At 37.5% G+C, this 21,694-nt stretch overlaps 1 long non-coding RNA gene across 1 annotated transcript; it reads left to right on the top strand.

Moving 5' to 3' along the window:
- The first annotated feature begins 861 nt into the window (after nt 1-861).
- LOC112945017 lies at nt 862-18,393 on the top strand. The gene is made up of 3 exons (XR_003248914.1): nt 862-1,023; nt 4,042-4,141; nt 18,357-18,393. It is a non-coding gene; the product is annotated as an uncharacterized LOC112945017 (long non-coding RNA).
- The last annotated feature ends 3,301 nt before the right edge of the window (nt 18,394-21,694 follow it).

Here is a 21,694-nt window from a genome sequence, read left to right as displayed (position 1 = left end):
AGCATGCAGCTGCATAAGTCTGTTTGGCCAGACTGCAGGGACAGGCAGCTGCAAACCCATGGGAAAGGTCGTGGGTAAAGTCTAAACATGAAGTTATTGGGAGCTCTGCTGCACAAAGATGCAAGGCCAGTATTGTTTGCAGAAGGAAATTTCCTTCATGCGGCTGCTATGCCCCTGCAAGGCAGCAGATGGGGATGCTGCTGCAGGAACCGCTGCGGAAACCGCTGCAGCCCCTGGCAGAGCAGCGGCACAGCTGGGCACTGCGGACCTGCCTTGGGCACCAGCAAGGGCAGGGAGCTGGGGCTGGCGGCTCTGTGAAGCGCTTTCGAGGCGGGATGCTGTATTCCTTACACAAGATGGAAGGTGGACATATACACCTTCTCAAATACATTTGAGAGTGTTTCAAGGGAATCGTTCCTCTGGCTACTGCAGTTAATAGAATTTGGGAGGAAAAAAAAAAAAATCCAGTCAAAAATGTGCAAAACACCTGAACTCTAAATCTTGTGGTCACAGTAGTATTTGGGGAGATGAGGATTAGTGATTTGGACAAATAAGAGGAGGACAGTTTAACACTTAAATTTGTGAACTTGACTACATGAGTTTTTTTGGTTTTATTTATTTTTTTTAACGAAAGCAGTGTAAATATTTCCTGAATGTTATATGAAGGTACAGAAACCTCTTTAAGGCTTTGGAGTAAATGTTGTTTTAAAAGGATAACTGCCCTTTACCAGATTAAATGTTGATTTGGACAGTTATTTTCGTATCAATCATGGAAGAAAGCTGTTTGGGGCCTCTTGTTTGCAAGTGCAGGCAATATTAACAGGCCTATATTGCAGGTGTGCTGTAATACCCTTGCATCCATCCTTGCTGAAGAGGAGAGCACCAAAGGAGTGCCAGTGATGGCAAGGAGAGCCAAAGAGAGATGCAAATGAAATACTTTTGGAAGAGGAGACAAGTTTGGAAAGAAAGAAGGTACCAGGAAATGCCTGAGAACTCAGCAAACTAAAGGAAGAAATAGCACGTGTATGTACAATATACAAGTTTTCTTAGCTGCTTTTTTTCTGCACTGAGAATTCATCATGATCCAATTATATCAGTCAGTTATCTCACCCTCTCTATTCGGCTTGCAGAGCCAAGTCCTTAGCTGGTGTAAGCTGCTTCAGCTCAGCTGACTTCAGTAGGCCATAGCAACATACGCCAGCTGCCTCTCTCCATGCAGCCCCCTCCATTGCTGCCAACTCTTAGACGTTCCCTGGGAAGTCCTCTTTTTCCAACCAGTTCTTCAAAGCTGAGTGTTACGAAAGCGTAACACCATTTTCAGTCTGTGAAGTTTGCAGTGTTCTTAGCCTAAGTGCTTATTTCCAATTGTTTCCTTAAGATCTCTTGGCTGTATTTGTGGTTTCTGCTTAGGTACCTTAAGATCTCTCTCATTTAATTCTCTGTATTGAAGTACATGATATAAATGGAATATGATTGTGTATAAATAAGCATTATATGTAATACCTCTGTTGCCTACAGGGTGCTACTGTAAAGGCTTATCAAAAATTAGAGAAATTTCAAATAACCATCTCATTATTTGTTTTTTTTTTTTGACTTGGATAAATGTTTGTTTAGCAGCCTCAACTTCTTTGAACATGTCTGGGCTTAAAAATGGGAATCCGATATGCATCACTGCTTGTTTGTACATCAAAGGTGCTGTATTTCTGGAGAAAGAAAAAAAAAAACTCTTATGATTCAATTATTTAGACATTAAAATTAGTAGCCAGATATTCAGAAGAGCTCTGCAGCCATTTGAGTGTTTTGGTGAGAAAACTACTTTACCTAGCCCCAAAAATGTGCCTGAAAATAAGGGGAACACTGAATTCTTCCTTGCTGATTTAAGGATGTCGCATTAGTATTTGGCTTTTTTTTTTCAAATATCTGGGACCGCTGTGGCTTCGCAGTGTTTTCAGAGTAAAGCCAAGAGCTGTTGCTGCTAAGTAAAAGCTATTGGCTTTTACTTACAAAACACTGTAAACCAGCATCTCCGGGGATTTGCACAAGATGAATGTGTTAACTGTCTAAGCTGCTATGCATTACCATGAATCTGTGGGTTAAATTATTATTTGCAACTTGAGGTTTACTGAAATTCTTCTGAAGAGAGAGCAGGAAGAAGCTGTGCAATTTTTTTTTGTTTTGCCTAATGAGCTTGGCTAAGTAGAAGGTCACCTCTAAGTAGAATTTTTCTAGGATACCAACATTTCCTCATCCTATAGCATACGTTTGATCAAACGGCTGGATCTCGAGACATGTGTGCTTCCCTAATTGAAGGTCATATTAGCATGAATGCGACTAACCTTGGCTGCTCAGCACCACTGCAATTTAACATTCGCTTTCTTATGAAGCGCAGAAATGATTTTTCTGTAAAGATACTCTTCATAATATAGTACCATAAAATCTAATGGAGATTGGTAGATCCACATTCAACAATAATTTAATATTTCTCATCTTTTCAACAATTATAATGAATGGATTGAAATAATATCAGCATGCAGTAATGTCTTTTGTGTTTGTGTCAGTGCGTGAAATACCACACAACTCTTTACAGTAAATTTGTTGATCTTAAGCAATTAAAGAATCAATTATATTATAACACATAGCTTCAGTGAGGATTTGCTAGATCTTAGGAAATGAATGCAGTGTTCATGAATATGGAAAACATTTCCTTATGGGATTCAGAACAAGGTGACAGTGCAGCAGCTGGCAAATAAGTCTGTGGCTATTGGTGCAAGGGTATAAATATCATTCACTGCTGCAAGCACAAGTTAAAGCTGTGGCATATGCTGTCTTTTCCTGCTCAGTTCTGTGCAAAAAAAAAAAAAAAAAAAGACTGTTGAATCAATCCAGAAATGCAGTCACTAAGAGCTCCTATTGTTTATATTATATGATAGATTTTTTTTTAGTGTATTGCTTTGAAGTTTTGGGTGTTGCTCACTGCCAGAATTCGGATACTCTCCTCAGTGATGCATTGGTCCTAGCAGTTTAGTTGGTTGTCATGAACCCAATACTAGCACTTAATAGATACTTAGATCTTTCTGAATTTATTTGAGCACTGAGAAGTGATGTGAGGAAGGGTATGCCTGAAGTTCACAACGGTTATAGATCGTACTCCAAAAGTGAGAGGTAGGGGCATTTGTAAAATATATGGAGCTGTTGGAAACAAATAAATCCTAGCTAATAAAACCATGATTCTAAATCAGAGCTCCTCATAAAAGTGCAAGTGCTGCCCAGCATAATTGGCTAGACTGGCCACCAAGAGGTTGCAAATGGGTGCAAATTAGCTTATATGTACATGGCAGTTCTCACAAGCTCAGAAATCAAAGCCACCTCATTCCATGTGGCTTTGTTTAGTCTTTCTTCATCTAAAGAGTGTCTCCATATTGACTTGGGACATACCTGAGGATTGTAGGTGGGATTGAAGGCAATACCAATGGGCTCTGAGGAAGAGAAGAAATTGGAGCCTTTGCCTGGAACACTGGGAGAATTTTCCACAACCTAGTTTTCTTGTAAGAACTGTAAATGTGTCAGACCAATGACATTTTTGAAAGCTTTTTTCTTTTATTTAGTGAGAAGAAATGATAATAGTAAGTATAGTTAGAATTTATTTAGAGAGAAGAATTTGTGGCCATACCGAAGAATGCTGAGCAAGGAGACAACTGTGAAGAGATGCCTCTCTGTTTCTCAATAATTGGGCAGCAGGATCCCAAGGCAATTTGTTTATTAGAGAGCCTTTCTCACAAAACCATTTGCTGAAATATGTGGATTCCTGAGACATGTCACCCTGAAAACATCAACATAGGGTTTCCTGCAATTTAATTTTGTACACATCAACACATATCTTGATTATGCTTCAGGCTTTCAAAAAAAAAAAATAAAAGAAAATGCCAATGTTTTCTGCAGTAAAATTAGGACTTAAATCTTCATTGGGTTGTTTTTACTCACAGCACTGTTCTCTATGGACAGAAGCAGACAGTCTGCACATGCTTTGTTCTCTTTCCACAGCCCTGGCATATGTTCAGTGACACTGTAGAGACCAAGACATTACTGCAAGCAGTGGCTTTTCAAATGCTGTCAAATCAGAAGAATGGTTGGCCAAGCCTTGGTAACTTGTTTTTTATTTGGTAACTTGTTTTTATTGTTTTTTATTGTAAAAATTGTATTTTTATCTATCTGTCTATCTATGTGTACACACACACACACATCTATATTTATATAAAGTACATTATATACATAGAGATCAGAGGTTAAAGCCTTGTTTCAATTACAATATATACCTTACTTAGACCCTAATCTGTACCTGCACAGAAACACTGTATTCTGGATTATCTGCCAGTGGTAGACAGCACCTATCACTATAGAGTTATAATGAGGGAGAAATGGAAGGTTGCCTTTTTGCTCCCAGATATGATCTGATGCCATGGTGAAATATTAATTACATTTATCATAACAGGAGAAAACGTGGAAGGAATGATTAATAATTTGGCACAGGAGTAGCTGAAAGTTCTGTCCAAGGGTATTCAATACTTGTTAAATCAAAATCACATTGCTTTCTTCAGAGGAGCCATGGTTGGTGCGATAGATTGTGTATTCCAAGGTGCTTTCTGTAATAACAAAATAACTATTATGATAATATAGTCTTCTTAAACATAAAGGTTTCCTCAACATGCTTATAGTGCACAATTACCATCTTACAGGTCTTACCTTATTACATTTCTGATTTTGTATTCTTTAAAAAATGATCATTGTCAAGGATTTAATACAGCACAAACTTCCCAACAGAAGTGATTGACTGGAATTAGCTAGTAATTTCCTAGCACTCCTCAACAGGGAAACCTGCTCTGTAATTACCTGCCCAATGGTAAATGAGTGTGAACTTTGCTGCGTTCACACTGAGTCAAATGAGGTATTATACAGTACATGTATATATTTTATCTAGAAATGACAATGGAAGGGTGATATTTATGATTGTTCCTAAAATACTTCTTAGAATATTTCTGTCTTGAAGAGATTAAGAACTTGATGAAGACTCCACTTTATGTTGACGATGTCATATATATGGAGATTGTGCTTTGTGGTAGTTTAATTTTTACGGGGTTGGAGTTAAAAGTGACTAATAACTGCAGAGATTGCATAGATTGCACTTCATACGTACAGTGACACAGACTGAGAGCTGCTAAGCAGGTTAAGCTTTGCCCTGTTTTGCCTCTATTAGTTACCTCTTCTTTTGTTTTGTTTTTAGATGTCACCATGCTCTCCATTATCATTTCTTGCCACATTAAATAGCTGCTACATTCCCCTGAATGGGAGAGGGTAGAGGGTGTTATTTGCTGTTAATCTCTCAGCTGATATTCTATGAGTGATGAAAGTCGTCGTATAGATAGATGTATTTGCTTTCTTTGTATGAATTCCCATTTTTCCTCAAGAGACCTGTGCCCAAGATGTTCAATATTTAATAATGTGAATCAGGATACAGTGTACCACTAATACAATTGAAGATTTACTAAAATAGCCAAGCAAATATCTATCCTTCAGGTTTTTTTTGCTTGCTTTGCTGTAGCATCATTATATTGCAAGATCTTAGTTATACTGTGAACACTATTGCCAAAGGAACACTAATTCCTTTCAAAAGCAGTGAAATTCCTTTCAGTATAGAATTGGAGGTATAGGAGAGGTATAGGAGGTATAAGAGCATAGATTTTGTCCAAGCTTGTGTGGATTGGAAGTTCAGGTTCTTCTAGAAATGACAAATGGAGAAAAAGAGAAAATATATGAACTCATTCAAAAAGATTAGCTTCTCCTTGCCCTCACACACACAAATCTGAGAACTAGCTGTTCTGGGCATTGCAAGGACCATGCACAGCAGATGCAGTCAGTCAGTTATCACTTGTTAGAAGCCCCTGAAATTAAAAAAAAAAAAAAATAAAAAAATTGGCATTTAGAATTTAGCATTGCTGAGAGGCACTAAAGAACATGTCACACTGAAGGTGTGAAATACCAAACTGAATCAATAAACTGGCCTCTAACTAGCTGGAAATAGTGGGGCAGATTCTGGTTACTCTTTCATTCATACAAATACAGACATATTGTGTTAAGTTGTGTTTTACAGTAGTGCACAATGAAATATGCATGAAAATATACAACAATATTCATGAAAGCATATTTGCTGACCTAAGTGTAGGGGACATCTTTGGGGAACATTCCTTTTTTTATTCTTTTCTTTTTTTTCCAAAATATTTCCATGGTTTTGTAGGCTCCTTGATTTTTAAGAAGTCCGATTTAGAAGTCAGTTCCCATTACTTACCATCATAAGTTAAAAATGACAACATCAGCTTTTGTATCCTGAACTGACTATGTTGTATTCATCTAAGTAATAATGTTCTTTATTTTAAGTTGAGAGCATTTTGTTTATGTATTCTGTTCTCAAGGGAAAATACAGTTCTCTTATCACTGGGACTCACAAGGGGCAGTTAAATCTAATAAGTTAATCTAGACTTCTAGAAATAAAATTAAATTTTCAAATGAAGGCAAACTGACAGCTAAGGCATAAATCTTTTATTTAAAATAGAAAATAAGTCCATTCACATGCAATCAGAGAAGACAGATGTAGGTAAAAACAAGTAGAGAGGATATATGGTGCATAAATTTGCTACGCCTGTATGATAGATCAAACAGGGTGACCTTAAAAATTTTCCTAAAACATCAGCTAAAATATGAAATTTGCATAGATTTAAATACTGCTTGTTAATGTAAGATGGACTGGAAGGAATGTTAATATTGAAAGGAAAATACAGAACAGGTGTAAAGTGCACAATAGAAAGGTCACATTAGCTATCAGACTGGCTGGAATGTAAATGTTTACTGGCTTGGAGCTGGCAGCAAGATCTATAAAGGAGAAATATTCCTCTCTGCTCTTTATTATTCCTTTCCAGGTAAAATATTTAGCTGAAAACTGGCCTTGAGTCATCAAAGATCTTAACTAAATGTTTAACTTTGAATGTCCTCGTAGCCTTAAGTTACTTCAAAGGGAGATCTCCCTGATGCTCTTTTACCAGCGGCAGAAGTAGGGTGCTCTGATGAAGACTGTTGTCAGCACCACAGGTCAGGATGCTGTGAAATTTTACCTGTCCTCAGTGTGGGAAAAGGAGCTGTTTATAGGATTCCTCAGATATTTTCTTTCTCTTCTCCTGGGTGGCAAGGTGTGGAACCTTGTCAGGTGTGCCGGAGCCAGCAGCAGGATGCTGCTTGGAGGGACTTCGTTGCCTTCTTGGGAGGGAAAATGTAGCCTTCCAAGGAGGGGCTGATACTAAGTGGTAAGAACCTCTTTGGTATAAATGTTCTCCTTGGATGAAAAGCTGCCTGTTTCTTGATGCCTGCTCTGTCATTCCCTCCTGGACACGTTTTCCTCTATCAACATGTCCTCCCAGCACCGTGTAAAATGCACTGCTAGCCAGGATAGGGTTGGTTTAGATCCAGCCCCCCCAGGTCTGCCTTGAGCCTAAGTCCTTTTTATCGTATCCACAGAATGTGAATTCCTCCAAATGCGTGGGCAGTGGCGTAGGTATCCCTGGTTCAGCTCCAGCCCCCTTAGAGTCTGACACTGGCTTGTCCATCTGCTCATTCCTAAAAGTACATCGTAATTCTAATCTCATGGTTCTTAATGAATCTGGATTTTCTAGAGATTTCTACTGTAATTGGATCAGTCATTAACGTAGCCCAGATTTTTCATGGTATTCTGCTGAGATTACATCTGTTCGAAGATAGTGACCCAGTTAGAACCCAAGATATTTATGTGACTATGAACAAAGGAAATACATTTGTGGAGTATTATAAATATTTTCATGTACAATAAAATGGTTGAAAAAAATGTAGTTAATGATGATAGCCCGTGGGAATAGCAGGTGGATATGTGGATGACTTTCCAGCATACCAGACATAGATGTGGGTACTGATAAACACAAGGGTTAAACTTTTTGTTTGTTTGTTTTGTTTTGATACTTCATTCTGGTTTTTTGTTAGCTCAGTAATGTTCTTACTGTGGGTTTTGCGAATGTTTTACTTTTAAAGTGGTGTAATTCTGAAAGGTCTTCTTTGTATTCATTTTTAGGAGAGTATAATTTCTTTGAATCATTGATTAGTGACAAATGCCATCTTTGGAGAAGTTCTCTTAATCTTGGAGATGTCTGTTTTGAAGGTCACTTCCATTTATTTAAAGATTGCAACTGTACACCTGAATATTTCATGAATTGTTGGTATTGTTTCTGGCTTTTGCAATACTTCTCTATAGGAATAAAAAGAAAAGAAGAGAAAAGAAGAGAAAGGAGGTCAGATAACAATAGAAAGATTAAGAACAAGTTACCAGAACACTGCATACTGACCTAGTATTATGTTGTCATAAAGTCATGTGAGATTGTTTCTACCACATCTGTATCACATAACACAGGATATATCAAAATGTGAGTGATGTATGTGGTGCAGTATGTGTTTACAATCATCTTGATAGTGACCCTCAGCTACATGTGAAAGTTTGAGTTGTAAGCAGAGACTTCTTACAACGCTTCCAACATGAAGGTCACAAAGAAAGCCAAACAGCAAGAGAAAACAGCCAGAGGATTTGCCTAGAGAAGATTTAGTGTTGTGTTTTTTCAAATGTGTTGTATGCTGTAGGTCCTGAAGAGCTTTTTCCTGATCTTAGTTGCTGTGGACTGTCGGTGTGTGGGCAAGGCAGTGTTTGTTGTGTAATGGAAAGCACTAGACTTACTGCTCCTTGCTGAGAGCTCTTCCAGTGCGTGTCAGGGGTCTGTTGTACACTGCAGAGGTCCTAGGCTCAGCCTTCACTGATGATTTTTGTTTAGGCATTTTACATTTATCCTGACTGCTAAAGAGAAGATCCTTCACACTGTCGGATTATGAAATCCAGGTCATCTGCAAAAGATTTGGTTTGTGATGCAGGCGTTCTATATGTTGCTATAATAAAGCATACCTTGGCAGGAATCATTTTAGAAATGCTCTTTGTGGGAATATAATGTTTGAGTTAAAACATAAAATTTGCTCTGTACTTCCAGTGCTCTGAAAACTGCATTCTGCTTCCAGGGTTATTTGAACTTCATTCATACTCTGGTTTCTTGAAATCCTGGCTTGAAACTTTGGCTGCTTTGTAGACACATTTGTCTGTGTTATCATTAAAGTCAGCTTCTTCAGAGGACAGAGGTTCTTTGGCTATAAGACACCTGTTCCAAAAATTGTATGTTCTTCCACTGTCGTCTTTCCTATAGATTAGCTGCAGTATAGTACATGTACTGGAGTAGCCAAAATACACACAGCCAATTAGCTTTTCTACTCAGGACTAGTTTTGTTAACATTCCCTTGATCTGACAGCTAGAATAGATGAATGTCATTCCTGACCTTTTCAATTTTACAGCTTCTTCACTTTCATAATTCCAATTCCTGCAGCTGCAGCATGGAAATGAACTTGAATAATGTTCCCTAAACTCCTGAAAATGCATTACTAACAGTTAAAGACTCTAGACAGTAAGAAGCCTTTCTATCATTGCTTTTTAAACCATAGACTAAATGTTTGCAACCCAGAAGTGGCAGACATTTCCTGTGCGCTTTCAGCGAATAGATCTGAATAATCAGATATTAGGTATTCACATTTCATTATGATTTATGATGATGAAAGAAAATTTTCAGCCCTGAGATTTTAATTACTGCTGAAATATATTCTCTAGGCTTTTCTATTAATGTCTTTCATTTAGCATTATAGGGTCAAATACTGTTCACTTTATTGATGTGAATTATTCTATTGATGTGAATTATTCTACTGAAGCTAATATAAGTAAATATAAAAAGAAGAAACTAGTTATATAATCTAAATCCCAAAATAATGATTCTGTAAACTGTGGTGTTATACTTAATCAAAATAGCTGTATGTTTTTTTTCTGGATGAGCATCTGCTATTCTTAATTTAGTTAGTTTGACATGAAAGAACAACATAAACACAGATTGGGATTAAACTCAATAAAAAAAGAGGGTTAGAGGGAATACTATTACTATAGAGAATGTGAGTTTAAATAATTTGAATTTAAAACTATTTTTTGGTTATATATACAAAATAAGACTAGATTTAAATATTGAATCAAATAAAGCTAAAACATTTAGAAATGGAGAAGCAAACTGTGTCGAATAGCAAAGAACAGGAATCCAAATTGTTGATGATGATGTGTGAGAGGCTCGAGGAGTGACTGCCCAAGTCATTAGCTAATGCAAGTTCACTAGTACCAACCCCCTGTTCCTTCCTCCTGCCTGACAGCTGATCCAGATGGGAATGCTGCTAAAGTTCACAGCGTATTAACCACTTTTTAATATATTCTTATAGTCCTTTTGAAAGGCTCATTTCAAAGCTATCATGTAGCTAATGGGTTGAGCCTCTTATGAGAGTTCAAATATTCTAATGAGATTAACTCATTAAATAACTGCCCATCACTTAGTTGCTGCTACGCTGGTTTGTTTGTGTCACTGGAAGCAAGTGCTGTCTGTGAAGATGTTAACACTGTTTGGAGATTGTTTCTCTTTGAATATTTTTAGATTATTATATTTTCCATGCCTGACAAGTTTGTATCATTGCTGTCATGCAAGTGGATTGGCCTGTGCAGTAACAGTCCTTTTCCCTTCAGGTTGCTCAGGCAAAGGGGACAGGTTTTGCCACCATGACATTACCTCCTTCCTTAGGAACTAGTCTTAAGCCCCTCTGTGACTAATTAGTTGTCTCCCAGTGGATGGATTTGTCAGCACTTGCAAAACCAGAACAGCACAGATAAAGTCCACAGAGCCAGAGTAAAGAAATACAACATCACCCCCAATTTTACAATTGAATATTTGATTATACAAATTTTATTCTTATTTTGTAATATGAATAAAAAAAATCATAAAGCATGAGAATAAAAATGTGAATCTGTATGAAATAGCAAACATGATGGCAGATAACACAGATTGGTGCTCAGTATGCACAGTGGTATCAAGGAGATTATCTCCTTTTAACAAAGGTGTGCTGAGGCTCACTTTTGTTACCTTAGTTGTGCCCCAGTCATCAGGGTCCAGTTTCAAAAAATAAATGTTCTGCCCCTGGAGAAATAATGCAAATAATGCCAAAGTTGGAGGATTCATCCGAAGAACTGGCGGGACTTGAACTGCTGGCACATTTTACCTTCAATAGGCCTTGGAGTTTCTGAAAAGGCTTGCTTAAAGGAAATGCTAAAGGCAAAAAAAAAAAAAAAAAAAAAAAGAAAGAAAGAAATAGCTGTCATTGTGATCCTACACACAGACACAAGTACTTGGGTACTGACTTGTAGAAATGACCCTTCTGCAAATAATGGGGAGCTCCATTTGCGGACCTCTGATTCGAGAGGAATTCCCAGCATAGCTTTCAGACCCTCGAACCAGCACATCGACACTCCCCTTCAACAAGCTGGGTCCAGTTTAAACTTAAAGATTACATATGCACCATTGCAATGACAGATCAAAAACACAATGATACTGTGAGTGAAAATAATTGGGTGAAGGAGTAGAGAAAATACTTAAATAGGAGAGTAAAAGTGGTTGTAAGGATGAGGGCTAGCACTGGCGTTATTAGATCAATAATGAAATTTGTTGACTTGGAAGTTTGATCAATATTTAATGTGAGAAACAATATGTTGGTGCTAGTTTCAGAGAGAAGTGCATGTAGACCGTTTTCTCTCTGCTTTTCACAGATATGAATGATAGCAGATTTCAATATTACATTCATATTTACTCTAGGAAAGAACATGTTCTATCCAGTGTGCAGCCATGGTGAGAGGTGTGCTCTGGAAATGCAAAGTAATAACAGCTTAGGTTAATAGCATAAACCATTGATTACACCTGCTTTGATGTGAAGAACCGCACCACTTATTGAATTTAGAGTCATATTGTAGCTGAAGGCAGGGACTGATTCACTGCATGATCATTTTTAGCCAAGCAACTTCTGAATCGTGGGCCTATAATTGCTTCAGATTCCTGTTATTGATCTCTCATGTCAAAATAATTGAACTTTATTGCTGACTACTGATGCTTATTGAGAAATCATATAATTACTTCCAACCAGCTGTGAGTCAATAGAAGTTGAGTACATACAACTACTCGAAATGCTTGATAAATTTCTCTCAAAATAAACACACATCCTACAAGTTATTGACAAATCTAGGGGCCTGGTTGCATGGTGCTAAGTATATGTACCCCCTAATATTTTTACTAATTTAAGAGTTGTTACACATTTGTATATAAAATACATCTACTTGAACCCCAACCCTATAACCTAGGGGAGCTGCTGTGCTGCCTGCACTGGGCCACAGCAAGTTTCTGCACAGAGGCAGCAGTCTGTTGATGTGCAGAACAAGATTTAAAGTCTTCCTGGGCAAATAAACGCTATGAAAGACTAGCAGTTAATATGTTTTGTCATCTGTAGGCTGACTAGGAGTATCTTATAGAATACCAAAAAATGTTCTTTTTCCATCTGAAGTTCGGACCAGGCAGAAAAATCCCATCTTATATATCACCTTATTTTTTAGCTTTGCCTGTTTTGTTTTATTTGTTTAAAATAATGAATTATCTGGAGCTGTACTTAGTGTTGTATTCATGACATAGTTATTGCTGTTCTCCTTAAGATAGAGTCTTCAGAGTAGATATGCTGCTAACACATGCGGCCTCTTCTTCGAAAAGCTTTTATCTCTACCATTTCATGAAATTGTTACATTTCTGTCTACTGCAGGATGGTGAAAAATAAACAGTTCCAATCTTTTTGAACAAGCTTTTCAAAAAACTCCAGACAACCTGTAGTTGTTTTCTAGAATGGTTTCATTAACTCGAGAATTTTCATGCTCTGTGCCCACTGCTCCTGAGGAATGTAGTATATAGTATATGCTAGGAATATAATATATACTTTATACACATATACATTTCTGGAAAGGTACTTAAGTGATAAAAAATATTTTATGGGAAGGCAAGAAAGACTTTGTGTTGCCTAGTTGGATTGCTTTAGCTGTCCCTTTCTAGATCAAATATTGCCTGAGAAAGTGCACTAGCATTACGGTGCTTTGCTTCCTATGTAATCACTGATTTTATCCACTACCACATTTCTTTTAATATTGTTTTAGTGATTGTCTTTTCTTCAAGGAAAGGAAGCATTAATCAGCCAGTGCATTTGGCATTTAGTTACATTAATATTTAGACAATGCAGTGATTTAGAATTCTTTATGCCTTTTGCCTATTTTTCATTATATTTCTTAATGTCTTGAGGATGCCTTTCCTCATGACACTTTACAGAAAACCTTTGCAAAATGAATAGCTTTAATTATGAAATCATTGATATTCCCACTAAACTTCAGGGACAATGTCAAAGAAAAGCTACTATAATTGCTAATGCTGAGCAGTTTTATGACCAAACTATACTTCACAGATGTCACTGCAGTAGTCATCACTTTCTTCTGCACTTTTGCCCTCCCTTGTCACCATGGTTCTTTTTCTCAAGGAAGGATTGTCAGACATGGCTTTTTCTGTTCTTGTGTAATTACTCTGTTTTCTGTTCCAATTCAACCTTAAAGTTACCCTCTTCAGCAGGGACCATCTAAAGTTTATACCTCTGACTCTGTAGAGTGGGTACCTCTGACTATTGCCTCTCCTTAAGAATAATTATAAATCTGGTTAGAATTGTGAAGCACAAGAAGTATGTTAAGAACTCGATGCATTTTTTAATCCAGTTTTTATTTTTAGAAGGCTTTACTGTGCAGTTGTAGACCTGAGACCAGCCGGAGCTTCAGACTACTTGTCTGAGCACTCTCTCAGGTGTTAGGCACTGGAGTAGGTGCCTTGTTAAGCAGCCCAATCCAGTGTGCTTACCAACATCAGCTTTTGGGGTGCCTGCTTGCCACAGTGGCAGGGCTTCTGTGTGAGCTTATTCTCAGTTTGGTCCTGGCTGAAGCTGTGGAGCTCAGAGAATGCCCCAAAAGTGACTTCCAAGTCACCTACCCCTGAGGCACAGGGGAAGCAGCAACAGGACTGCTGCTTTGGCTATGGACATCGAAGTTCTTCAAAGTTCTGTTAAGATTAAATTAGGCATATTAATTGTTTTTCAATCTGGATCTTTGTTCTTTTGTTTTTATGTATACCAATAAGTGATGAGCAACCACACACTTTTGGGTTTTCTGCTTCTCTTACCTTTTGGGAAGATAAACTTTTTCCCCTGTAAATTTCAAGGGATCCTTCTTTTCTTACTATTTCTGGTATTTCCTCTTTGATTGTTAACATCCCTGTTCCTGGTATATTGACTTGAACACATTGGAATTTTCCAATTCCACACAATTGGAATTGGAAATTCTGATTTACACATCTGAATCTATGAAGTAACATGGAATAATAGGTTTAATAAAATGCTTATAAACTAGCAAGTAAAAGTACTCTGTATCTGTGCATTAAATGAAGATAGTTTGGCTGTTCTACTTTTCAGTGTTTTCCCAAGATGCAAAAAGATATTAGCCTCACCATCTCAGAGAAACCCATTTTCTTTCACTTTTATCTGTTAAATTGATATGTATGTTTAGCTTTTGTTCACAAGAAAATGCAAATCAGACTCCCCAAAATTTATCAAGATTTTAATATTTTCTTGATTAAAAACAGTTCAGCTTGTTCTTTTTTTTAGTACAGAAATTGCTATCTGAAGCAGTAACTTGCTCTCTTTGAGGCTACTCAAATGTAAAAGCAGAGTTAGCAGTGCCTGGCAGGTACGAGTTATATGGAGATGCTGACAGACTTATTTATAGTGTGGTCAGGAACTACAATAACACATTATACTCAGTGAAGATACTCTAAGTAATAGCAGTAGTTGAAAGCTTTATAGAGCTTTTTTTAATACCACCTGTATTTAGGTGACTGATCTTTGGTCATAGCCAGCGTAGTGTATGAGTGATTATCTTCCTAGTCTGTTCTACTTCAAAGGCATAGGTTGCTCTTATCTTGTTCCCTGCCTTAATCACTTCGCTGACAAGCACAACTGACCAGTTAATAGTACTTTAATTCTTCTTATCTCATCTGTTATCTGCAATGCTCTTCCATGTTGTAATTACTTTTCAATTTTTCGTGACTCAGAATGGAAGATATACATAATGAATGCAACTAGCAAATTGATTAAATGTAACATGCATTGTAGCACTAGCTAGATTGTCATTTGTTATGAATGAGAGAGATTTGTCAGCTTCTAGTGCAAAGGCTCATGGTGCACAGCAATCTAGACCCAAGAGCTGCCAGGCCTCAGCCACCCTTCCGCTTTTGATTTGTCTGGCAAAACAAATAGGAAGGTCAACATGATCTTCGAGATAATGTTACGTGATTCACTGGTTTGGTACCACCTTAACATTTTTGAGCTTAATTTCAAAGCATGTAAGTAAGATTGACTGGGAATGTATCAATAAATGGCGTTTCATTTTAAGGCAATGAATAAACCATCTTGTAATAGCCAAAACACCAATTTTTGTAAGGATGAAACTGAGAGAGGTCTTTGCCTGACCTGCTGTAGCCGTTAGCTCAAGAATCTGTGAGTTTGTGCAAAAAATGCAAGAAATGTGGTTCTGATTCAACCAGACACACACATATGTATCTTTTGCATCCTTGCTGTGATGTGGAGCCATCAGGCAATTGACTATTCCAGTCTTGTTCAACTTCTCCTGATCAAGCTGTTTCATTTTACATAAATTAAGTATCCAGTGAATGCTGCTACTCCATATACTGGGGATTTTTTTGCTATTTTGGTAGGTAGGGAGAGTTTTGTATGGGAGAGTATTCTAACATTTGGCATGAATTTTATCTGAAATCTAAAATCTATTTGTGGAACAAGAAAAGTTTTCTTCATTGTATTGCAGAGAAACCGGCCTGTGAGTTCAGTAATAAATAGTAAGGAAAGTCTCTCAAATGAAAATTACAATGCAGGAAATTATTTCCTAACCTTGAGCCCTGAATATAAAAATCCAAAGAGCTGAATCCTTGTTGCTTACCTGCAGCACTCTGTTTCAGTGAGGATCAACGAGGTTTTTTTCCAGAATCAGTCTTGGTAATAGTTTAGTCCTTTGTTGATGTAAATTGCTTTAGCCAAACTCATTTCAAAAATATTTGAGATGGGAAGGCTGCCTTCTAGTCACTTTGGTTTGCCACAGAATGCATTCACTTGGCAATTACAAAAGGCACGTTTCCTTTAAAATTAGATATTACAGAATGAACACCAATATTATTGCCTTAAATAAATAAATAAAGATGAAGCTTTGTTATTTAATTCTTCAGATTTCTGCTTTCACAAGTGAAAACAAGGATTTTATGGGCATTACTTAAAACAAGATTTTTGATCATAAAGCCTTTCAAGAACAAAATAGAAATATTATGCAGTTGTTATACATCTCAAGGTGAGGAGAATCTTTGAAATTTAGTCTGAAATTATAGACTTTAATCTGCATAATTTATATGATGAGCATTCATGAAAAGGGCTACAACTGAAACCCACCCATCATCAAACGTAAAAGCATAGAAACAATGGCGAGGACTGTGGCGGGGAAATGGCATTAGGGATGTTATTTCCGAAACATTTTCTAAGGAGCAGTTTCTACCAGTTTCTGAGGAAATTAAGGGAAAGTGACAAAGCAACAATCATTTCCACCTAATGGTTCTTTTTTCTTTTCACTATCTGTGCTGTCTGCTCTCAGATCTCCCTCATTGTTCAGGTTTCAAAACATTTCCTGCCCTACCAGGCGAGCAAGAGGAGAGCGCTGCTCGGCCAAGGCAGCTCTGCAGGCGCAGCCGGGGGGCTGCTGCCAGGGGCTGCTGCCCAGCAGCCACCGTGAGCATGTTAATTAAGGAGAGGAAGTTTTGCTGGGTGCAGAATTTGGTTTGGATGAACACCTCAAAATTGGGTAGTATTTTCAGGTAATGAGCTGGACCTTCCCCATCCTGCTTATCTTGTGCTCCTGCCTCCTGATCTCCCCAGGCGGAGGGACGTGAATGCAACATCTTGCCTTTGCAAGCACTTTTAGCTCCTTTGGTTTATTAGTTTTAGTTTTTCCTCTTTGGCCCTGCTACTGGAAGAAGTTACCTCTAGAGCACTTACTTCATCTGTAACAGGGATCTCATTGCTCAACAGGGGTTCTGGGGAGGATCTGCCCCCTTCCTTTGGAAACATAAAAGTTTATGTCGATTCTTACTCTTTCACAGACGCATAAGCTTGTCAGGGACTATCATTCATTAAAAATTTAATAGAGAAAACCTGACATGATTGGTCTCTTGATGCTACAATAATATAAATGTTTAATAATGACACAACGGTACATTTCTATTAACACAGCTGGTGTTTCACACTTAAGCACAACAGGATAATCATTCTCTTTATGACTACAAAGCCAATAATATAGTTATGTAATAGGTAGATGGACCATAACTACAGCGAACAGTACAGAAGAGGCAACGTCTTATGACCAAAACAGAGAAAACCCCTGGTGAAAATCCCTGTTGCTATTTGTATACTCTGAAATAATCAGCTTCCTCTGAGCTATAAGTTCTGTGCAGTCTTTACCATGCTGCATCACAGACCTCAGAGAAGTTTCAGGTGCTTCATCTAAGTGCATTATGAACAATTCTTTGATTGCTATAGTTCTGCTCTTTAATCTAGATTATTCTTTCATGCTTCTGGCAAATTTTGAAACTTTGTTATAAATGCCTAAGTATCTGAATTGTTCCACAGACTTCTGTGGCAGAGCATGGATTGCTATAATAAGGAATCTTAGTGTCTTCTAAAAATCACTGGAGAAAGCAAGATCTTGAGCTTTATCATTCTTTCTCTTTTCCCTTAATTTGCTTTTTCTCACTCATAAAGTCTTGTGGTTAGGGACAGCTTGACCTGGGAGAGGAATAATTCATTTTTATCTTTAAGAATACCATATCCAGTTTTCATGTATTCTTCCTAAGTATTTCTTAAAGTAAAGTAAACATTTGAAAGTGGTTTTCTTTCAATTAATAATTGTAAAAGTAAAGTCTCTTATTTAAGAAAATGAGGGCTTTATATCACAAAAACATTTTTTTGGGAACAATTTAGTCTCAACTAATAAAAATAGCCCCCCCCCAAAAAAAAGTTTATCTATTCAAAAGTATTCCTTTGTGTAGTTAACTTGTAATATCCTATTATCTTGGCAGTTCAGGTATGTTGGAGCATTACTACTTATATATGTGTGTGTGATGTTTTCGCTGCAGGCATCACTAACACGCTGTCTCCACAGGCAGATGGTGGGGACCACCGGACACTGCATGTTCAAGCACGGAGTCGTTCTTGATCCTGCACATGATGCTGCTGCACCCACCCAGTGTGAACAAGGAGGCAGCCCAGCTCACAGGCAGGTGAGTAGAGACACCCAGTACAAAGAGCACACAAGCTCTGGAGCTGCTTTCAAACCTGAGGCCCACAGACTAGGGCTTAAGCTAGCAATACAGCCTATGTATGGGTAAAAATAGAAGTAATTCTTCTCTCCCTTTCTTCTTAACTCAGAAAAATATTTTGATTACTTAAATAGTTGAAGAAGGAGTAATTTGAAGCAAGGAAAGTGTCTGTTGACTCTGCAGTAGCCCTGTCATAAAAAAATGGATTCTATTTTTAATGCACGCCATTTGGAAAGCAAAGCCCCTTTTAAAATGCTTCAGAACTCATGTCCTTTTTAATTGCCTGGAATTCATGGTGGCTCTGTGAAAAAGCCATAAACATATACAATCATAAAAACACATTTAGACAACCCAAACAGAATCAGTGCCATATTATTTTACTTTATTATTCCTTGTGGAGTACAGATTGGTCTTCCTACTTTGATATTTATTTATACCAAGGAACTACAGGAACATAAATGCCACTCTTGGGATAATCCTAATGCTGAGGCCGAACAGAATACGCATTGCATCTGTCTCATTTGCAGTAAAATGAAGGAGTGTTTAGGTGTAATCCTCCTAATGAAGGACAAAGTTAAGGTTGAATGTAGTGTTCAGGATGTATGTATCATTGTGAAATTTAATGCAAAATTACAGTTCTTTAAAAAGTTTTCTCAAAAATATCAAATAACTAAGATGGGGAAAAGTGTAGTTCTTTTGTTTTATTATTCTCTTCTCTTTGAAGCTACTTAAGGATTCTGTGCAAGACCTTAGTGCTCATATGAAAAATTAATGATGGGTTTTTGCTAAACAGAAAGCCTTCTTATTTTGCACATGATTAACAAAGAAAACCCAATGCAGAAGTGAGATACACAGCAGGGGATGGTTCTCTCTGAGGCCAACTCACAGCTTCACACCAGAACATTTATTGACATGGGAAAATACCCACTTTTATCTAAGGACAGTTAAATAGATAGGATATGTGCAGGGCTGTACATATTAAATAACAAGGAACAGATTCTTGACAAAGGAAAATGTCAACCAGAATAAACAAGCAGCCTCGCAGCAGGCTGACCCTGCACCGTGCCTGTGGGCTGTTTGGAGTCTGCTGCAGAGCCGAGCATAGCGCTGGTCTTTTGCTAGTTACTGTCAGGAAGTAGATTATCAGCCCAAAGGCTGCAGAGTGACTTCAGGCTGCCTGTAGCAGAAGAAAACCCAAGGCCGTGTAGGCAGAATATAATATACATAATCCAGATCTGCATGCTGCTCACATGCTCGCTTGATTTGATGTTCCTCCCATACAAAGGCCTCATTTTAGGGGGAAGAGGAGGAGGGTTGCGTACTTTTCCCACAGGTCTTTCCCCATGTATAAAATCATCAAGGGTGTGAGGTTATGTAAACTTGCCAAACTGAAAGCATCCTGGTTTAATCCTGTGGTTGTTTTATGTACTCCTCAGTTTTTAAAACTCCTCTTTGTTTTGTGCAGCAAACTCTGTGCATCTTCTGAGAATTGAGATGGGCCATGTGCTACCCACAATCTCAAGAAGAAAGCCTGTCCAAAAGGTATAAATTTCATAACTTATCATGATAATACAAATATTTTAAGCATAAAAAATGTCAAACAGATTTATTACTGATGTGTTTCTGATTTACCACCAAGTGCAGGAAGTTTTTGATAAATATCTTTGAAATACAACTGTGAAGTACACAAAGCTAAGTGGGGTTATAAATCTCTGGTCAGACTCAGGGTTTTAGCTGTCAAACAAGAATGACACAGATCACCCGCCCTTCATGAACTGGACCGGAGGGATTTCTTTTGCTTACCTGTTATACTCATGAAAGGAGAACTATCCCCAAAATACTACAGTTATGTCTAGGTTTAAAATGGCTTTCTGTTAGTATTTCGAAGCACCTAAGTATGCATGAAAAGTGTAGAATTACAATCTGAAACAATCCTTCCCCTGCCCCCAGCACATACACGCACAGTTATATGTATAAACTTAGTTTTCTTAAGGCTTAATTTCCATAGTTAGTAATGAGGAAGGTTAACTATGTTATCTCAAGTATCTCTTACTTTTGAGCTAAGTAATATGTGGTAAGAGTTAAAGTTGATAAAGATTTATTGGTCTTTTGCAGGAAGAGCCAGGGCACTTTTTTGATTAATAAGCTATCATTTTTAAATAATAGGGAATCAATTTTGTTACATATAAAAAGACATTAAGCCACCTATAGAGCACTGGATAACAGTACGTATGAACTTTCCTAAAAGGCTTTGTATTTGAGCTTGCTTGATCCATTCTCTTGAAGTTATCCAGTGGTAGCAGTACAGTGACTATTGTACAATTATAGAACCAGGTTAGCTGAATGATTGAATTGGCTAACTGCCACTTTCAGAGCAATTATTTTTTTTTCTTGTAGATTTTTAGATCAGATCCCCGCAGGAGCAGATTGAGTGGAACTTTTATATTGTTATTATGAACGTTTTGATATTGCAGTAATGATTTTTTTGATATTTGGTAATAAAACCTTGAAATGTGAGCAGTGGAAGCCTCAGAGTAGCTTTCATAATCGAGTGCCTTTTTTTTTCTTTGGTGGTGGTGATGTTTCCTTTGCCATCATCAATTTTTATTTTTTATTAATCCTTATTATCATTTTTGTGGAGATTTCTCTCACTGCTTTGCCTAACCCCAAGTACTGCCAGTTATGAAGTTTATTTAAAAAAAGAAGGAAAAAAAGGGTGCTTCAATTATCGCATCAAGTAGGACTAACTAGGCACAGAGCAGCACCAGTTTCATTCACTGTGGACTTTAGTAATGGTTACATGTCAAAAAAAGTTCAGCTCTTATCTGAGAACAAGTAGGGTGATTTGATACTGTGAGATTATATTCCAGTCTGTAAGTCAAAATTTAGACAAACAGTTGATTTCAGGAATTAATATAATTTGTTTTTATTATATAAATATATTTATTTATAATCACACAGCTATTAACAGCATAACTAGAGATGAGCTTGCTAGAGATAAGAGTTCCTTGCTGCTCAGATCCTCCCAGCTATGTATGCAGCTTGGACCCACTATTGCCTTCTCACCTCCGCTCAGTGGGAGCACTGATTTGTGTTTCTTTGCTCTCCTTATCCAAAAATATCCAGGAAGTCTATAGGCATTCATTTACTCTTGAGACTTAAAATGCCTTTTTTTTTTTTT

The sequence above is a fragment of the Nothoprocta perdicaria genome, unplaced genomic scaffold, assembly GCF_003342845.1.
Source record: "Nothoprocta perdicaria isolate Ctin4 unplaced genomic scaffold, notPer1 scaffold_18, whole genome shotgun sequence".
Taxonomy (NCBI): domain Eukaryota; kingdom Metazoa; phylum Chordata; class Aves; order Tinamiformes; family Tinamidae; genus Nothoprocta; species Nothoprocta perdicaria.
This window is presented reverse-complemented; position numbering and strand designations above follow the sequence as displayed.